At 38.7% G+C, this 6,286-nt stretch overlaps 2 non-coding genes across 2 annotated transcripts; both read right to left on the reverse strand.

Annotated features, from left to right (window-relative positions):
• Positions 1-2,374: 2,374 nt before the first annotated feature.
• On the reverse strand, positions 2,375-2,447 carry trnar-ccu (transfer RNA arginine (anticodon CCU)). The gene has a single exon. It is a non-coding gene; the product is annotated as a tRNA-Arg (tRNA).
• Positions 2,448-2,972: 525 nt separating this feature from the next.
• trnak-cuu (transfer RNA lysine (anticodon CUU)) lies at positions 2,973-3,045 on the reverse strand. The gene has a single exon. It is a non-coding gene; the product is annotated as a tRNA-Lys (tRNA).
• Between the last annotated feature and the right edge of the window lie 3,241 nt (positions 3,046-6,286).

Genomic DNA, 6,286 nt, shown 5'->3' on the forward strand with positions numbered 1-6,286 from the left:
CAGATTTAGCAGAGGATGGTTTCGATCCATCGACCTCTGGGTTATGGGCCCAGCACGCTTCCACTGCGCCACTCTGCTTTAGACCACCCCAGATGGGACTCGAACCCACAATCCCTGGCTTAGGAGGCTAGTGCCTTATACATTAGGCCACTGAGGCTGGTAAAAACTAGCACACAAGTGCCCCCATTACTTCTGCTTCAGTTACAACAATAGGCCTGGTAATTAAACAAGGCAAGCACAGTAATGGTTCATGGTCAAAATTATTATGTCTTTAGAATAGTGTTGTGGTAGCTTTTCTTTGCATAGGAACAGGACATGAATATAAATCAATCAGTCATAGCAGAGGATGGTTTCGATCCATCGACATCTGGGTTATGGGCCCAGCACACTTCCGCTGCGCCACTCTGCTTTAGACCACCCCAGATGGGACTCGAAGCCACAATCCCTGGTTTAGGAGGCCAGTGCCTTATGCATTAGGCCACTGGGGCTGCTAGGCCAAGTGCTCACGTGCCCTCATTACTTCTGCTTCAGTGACAACAATAGGCCTGGTAATTAATCAAGGCAAGCACAGTAATGGTTCATGGATTATAGTCAAAATTATTATGTCTTTAGAATAGTGTTGTGGTAGCTTTTCTTTGTGTAAGAACAAGACATGAATATAAATCAAGCAGTCATAGCAGGGGATGGTTTTGATCCATCGACCTCTGGGTTACGGGCCCAGCACGCTTCCGCTGCGCCACTCTGCTTTAGACCACCCCAGATGGGACTCGAACCCACAATCCCTGGCTTAGGAGGCCAGTGCCTTATCCATTAGGCCAATGAAGCAGGTACATAGTAGCACACAAGTACCCCCATTAATTCTGCTTCAGTTACAAGAAAAGGCTTAGTGTTTAAAAAAGGCAAGCACAGTAATGGTACATTGTCAAAATTATTATGTCTTTAGAATAGTGTTGTGGTAGCTTTTCGTTGAGTAGGAACAGGACATGTATATGAATAAAATGGTTTAAGCAGAGGTTGGGTTCGATCCATCGACCTCTGGGTTATGGGCCCAGCAAGCTTTTGCTGCGCCACTCTGCTTTAGATCACCCCACATGGGACTCGAACCCACAATCCCTGGCTTAGGAGGCCAGTGCCTTATACATTAGGCCACTGAGGCTGGTACATACTAGCACACAAGTGCCCCCATTAATTCTGCTTCAGTTACAACAAAAGGCTTGGTGTTTTAAAAAAGGCAAGCACAGTAATGGTTCATGGATTATAGTCAAAATTATTATGTCTTTATAATAGTGTTGTGGTAGCTTTTCTTTGCGTAGGAACAGGACATGAATATAAATCAAACAGTCATAGCAGAGGATGGTTTCGATCGATCGACCTCTGGGTTATGGGCCCAGCACGCTTCCGCTGTGCCACTCTGCTTTAGACCACCCCAGATGGGACTCGAACCCACAAACCTTGGCTTAGGAGGACAGTGCCTTATCCATTAGGCCACTGAAGCTGGTACATACTAGCACACAAGTGCCCCCATTAATTCTGCTTCAGTGACAACAAAAGGCTTGGTGTTTAAAAAGGCAAGCACAGTAATGGTTCATGGTCAAAATTATTATGTCTTTAGAATAGTGTTGTGGTAGCTTTTCGTTGAGTAGGAACAGGACATGTATATGAATAAAACGGTTTTAGCAGAGGATGGTTTGGATCCATCAACCTCTGGGTTACTGGCCCAGCACACTTCCGCTGCGCCACTCTGCTTGTCGTGAACAATCTTCCATTCACAGGTGTTTTCAAAATGACTTGCCTTTAGGCATACATTAAATGCATTAAATACATTAAATGTCCTGGTATACGTTAAATGCACCTCTGTCGTAGATGAGATCTTTTGAAAATGGTTATTGTTTCAGCATAGCGTTGTGGTAGCTTTTCGTTGAGTAGGAACAGGACATGTATATGAATAAAACGGTTTTAGCAGAGGATGGTTTCGACCCATCGACCTCTGGGTTATGGGCCCAGCACGCTTCCGCTGCGCCACTCTGCTTTAGACCACCCCAGATGGGACTTGAACCCACAACCCCTGGCTTAGGAGGCCAGTGCCTTATCCATTAGGTAACTGAGGCTGGTACATACCAGCACACAAGTGCCCCCATTACTTCTGCTTCAGTTACAACAAAAGGCTTGGTGTTTAAAAAAAGGCAAGCACAGTAATGGTTCATGGATTATAGTCAAAGTTATTATGTCTTTAGAATAATGCTGTGGTAACTTTTCTTTGCGTAGCAACAGGACATGAATATAAATCAAACAGTCATAGCAAAGGATGGTTTCGATCCATCGACCTCTGGGTTATGGGCCCAGCATGCTTCCGCTGCGCCACTCTACTTCAGACCACCCCAGATGGGACTCGAACCCACAATCCCTGGCTTAGGAGGCCAGTGCCTTACCCATTAGGCCACTGGGGCAGTGAGACAAAGTGCTCACGTGCCTTCATTACTTCTGCTTCAGTGACAACAATAGGCCTGGTAATTAAACAAGGCAAGCACAGTAATAGTATATTGAATCAGCAGAGTGTTGTGATAGCTTTTCTTCAAGAAGGTACAGAACATGTTTTTAAGTAAAGGAGTCATAGCAGAGGATGGTTTCAGTCCGTCGACCTCTGGGTTATGGGCCCAGCACGCTTCTGCTGCGCCACTCTGCTTGTCGTGAACAATCTTCCATTCACAGGTGTTTTCAAAATGACTTGCCTTTAGGCATACATTAAATGCATTAAATACATTAAATGTCCTGGTATACGTTAAATGCACCTCTGTCGTAGATGAGATCTGTTGAAAATGGTTATTGTTTCAGCATAGTGTTGTGGTAGCTTTTCGTTGAGTAGGAACAGGACATGTATATGAATAAAACGGTTTTAGCAGAGGATGGTTTCGATCCATCGACCTCTGGGTTATGGGCCCAGCACGCTTCTGCTGCGCCACTCTGCTTTAGACCACCCCAGATGGGGCTCAAACCCACAATCCCTGACTTAAGAGGCCAGTGCCTTATCCATTAGGCCACTGGGGCTGCTAGACCAAGTTCTCACGTGCCCTCATTACTTCTGCTTCAGTGACAACAACAGGCCCGGTAATTAAACAAGGCAAGCACAGTAATAGTATATGGAATCAGCAAAGTGTTGTGATAGCTTTTCTTCAAAAAGGTACACAATGTGTTTTTAATTAAAGGAGCCATAGCAGAGGATGGATTCGATCCGTCGACCTCTGGGTTATGGGCCCAGCACGCTTCCGCTGCGCCACTCTGCTTATTACAGAAGGGCTCCCATTCACAGGTGTTTTCAAAATGACTTGTATTTAGGCATACATTAAATACACCTCTGTCGTAGATGAGATCTGGGGTGTATTCTAGAAAGCAGGGTTAACTTACTGTCACATATAACCTGAACTCTCGGTTGATTAACCCAAACCTTGCTTACTCGAGGTATGCTGGTTCCAAAAATGCGTCCGGGAGTAAGTTCCCGGTTAACACACAAGACATTCTCAACAGAGCGACGAATCGATGATTCACCATGGAAACAGACGCTAAGAAAAAGCGCGCCATTCTACTTCATTCTTCTTCTTTTGTTTAATGGCGATTTACATAACCTACTTGGTGCACATCACCACCTATTGGGTGGTTATGCAATCATTTTTTATTCTTAATATTGTTTGATGCTAATTATTTAATATGAAATCACATATATAATATGTATTTTATTATACAAATCATAGCATAGAAAATGTCCTGTTATAAAGGATAAAAAGCAGATCCATGTGTGAGATGACAATAAAATAAATTCATATATTAGAATTGAATAAACATTTATATATTGTATAATATAACATTGTGTAAATAACTGTAACTATATAATAAATGTAAATACATTAATATAACCATATTGATAATATAACACGCATCTGAATTCCTCTTAAACTAACTAACCCTTGAACATAACCTGCTCTGGAGCAGGTTATGTTCAGAGAGCAAGTTGCTATGGCTACTTACATACCCTAAAAGTTACCTCCGTTTTTGGAACTGAAAGTTGAGGTTATCCGCTTACTTACTCTTAAACATACCCAGGTATGTCACATAACCTGCTTTCTGGAATACCCCCTGTTGAAAATGGTTATTGTTTCAGCATAGTGTTGTGGTAGCTTTTCGTTGAGTAGGAACAGGACATGTATATGAATAAAATGGTTTTAGCAGAGGATGGTTTCGATGCATCGACCTCTGGGTTATGGGTTAAAGGAGCTTTTAAAATAAGCGCTATAAAACAAAGTTTATTATTATTATTATTATTATTATAAACGCATGTTTCAGGGCTTTTCTCAGGATTGACCAATGGCAAAGCGCCATCTGCTGTTTTGGTAGAGGCAGTTGCTCAACAGCATTTGTGAGAAAATCAAGCAGAGAGATTTCATAAAAAAGCAAGTGCCTTACAATCGTAACAGACAGGTGTGCATTTGTATGCACTAGATTTGGTATTTGTTCAAAAATTACATGCCATTTTTAGGATGGTTTGTAGTTATTTATCTAAAATATAATGTAGGCTCAATTATTTATATTTGTAAAACAATACATATATTTGAAGAGTTTCGTTCCAAAACGTGATAAATGCCATTTAAAAAAAAAAAAAAAAAAAAAGTTTCCGCCAAAATCAGTATTGTATTCATTCATTTTGCGCTAAATGCGATACCCATCGTGTTATTCTGTCATGTTTTCTCCCTTTCTTTCAAAAATGCGACAAACGATGTATTTTTAGTCAAATGCCTGTATACAAGATAAATATTGGCAAAGTTTAGACTCTGTCATATATGTGAATCAACTTACTTTGTTGTGTATTTTCAATTTGAAAAATAACTTTTATATTGATGCAATTGCACTTTGAAAAAAAAGTGTCATGGATTTATTGCATTTTGGGGAAAAATAATATGTTTTTATAATAAACTTTTTAAAATCAAAATGTAGATTTGAATTTTAATGTTTTTATAACCAAAAGATGCTATGTGAAAGTCTGAAACAGAAAATAGTGGTTTTCATCTTGTCACTTTCTTGGTAAAGAAAACACCTTTTTAATCAAATTAATCAAAATGGAGTTTTGGAGCCAAACTCTTCATTTGTTACTCCTCTGCGTTTCTCAAACTGACCTTTGTATTTGCACATCACTTTCTTTTGTTTGCGAGTTGAGTTTTCCTTTGATCGTGTTTGTTTGTAAAATGCTTGGGTTTAATTATGGCACAATATTTACTCCATAATAAAGTCATGAGAGCCATTTATAAGGAACAAATGTAAGTTTTATTAAATATGCAGATATACAATACATTTTTAACGACTCGTCAATCTGGCAGGGATCCATTTGCATGCTTTATTAAATAGAATTGTGGTTGTACAGGCAGGGTGAAACAGGAGCAGACAGGAACAATAGGGACAGGCAGAATCGTGGTCAGATAACAAGCAGCAGTGGTGTATAAAGTACTCGAAAACCATACTTGAGTAAAAGTATAGTTATCTTACCAGAAAATGACTTCGGTAGAAGTTAAAGTCACTGTTTAGAATGTTACTTGAGTAAAAGTTGTAAAGTATGTGATATTTTTTGTACTTAAGTACAAAAAGTATTTTTTTGATATTAAACATACTTAAGTTTTAAAGTAAAAGTACAAGTAAATGTAAAATACAAAAGGAGCAAAACATATTAAAAATTGTTTTATACACAGTTTGAGCAGCAAGATTGTATTCAATTTTAATTCTTACATTTTGCTTCTTTGAATTAAAAAATGGCTAAATGTTTTTTGTAAGTTTTAAATATGAAAAATACTAATATATTAATTATACATTGATCGTTCATGTTAATTCATAGTGCATTATAACTATGTAAGAGACAACTTTAAAATGTTAAAACGTAAATGTTGGAATTAAAAGTGAACAATACTTTTATTAACCTTATTTAATGTTACAAATGGACTCTTATTGTAAAGTGTTTTCATTTCCTATAAATCCAAACAGTCATGCTTAGAAATTACCATCTTTACACACAAAGGCAGAGCATGGGTCTATTATATGTATAGCCTACTTTCACACATTATTATAATCTATTTTAGAATACTTGATGATCTAATCAAAATGTGTTACAGTGCCGATAAATAAATAACTGAAATCGAATACATTTCTGATTTATGTTTCTGTCGCTGCATGATAAGGATACAGTTTAAATATGCAACTTCACTGGATAATGAATGCATAACAGCGAACAAATGGATATGAACTAATGAAA

The sequence above is a fragment of the Chanodichthys erythropterus genome, chromosome 14, assembly GCF_024489055.1.
Source record: "Chanodichthys erythropterus isolate Z2021 chromosome 14, ASM2448905v1, whole genome shotgun sequence".
Classification (NCBI taxonomy): domain Eukaryota; kingdom Metazoa; phylum Chordata; class Actinopteri; order Cypriniformes; family Xenocyprididae; genus Chanodichthys; species Chanodichthys erythropterus.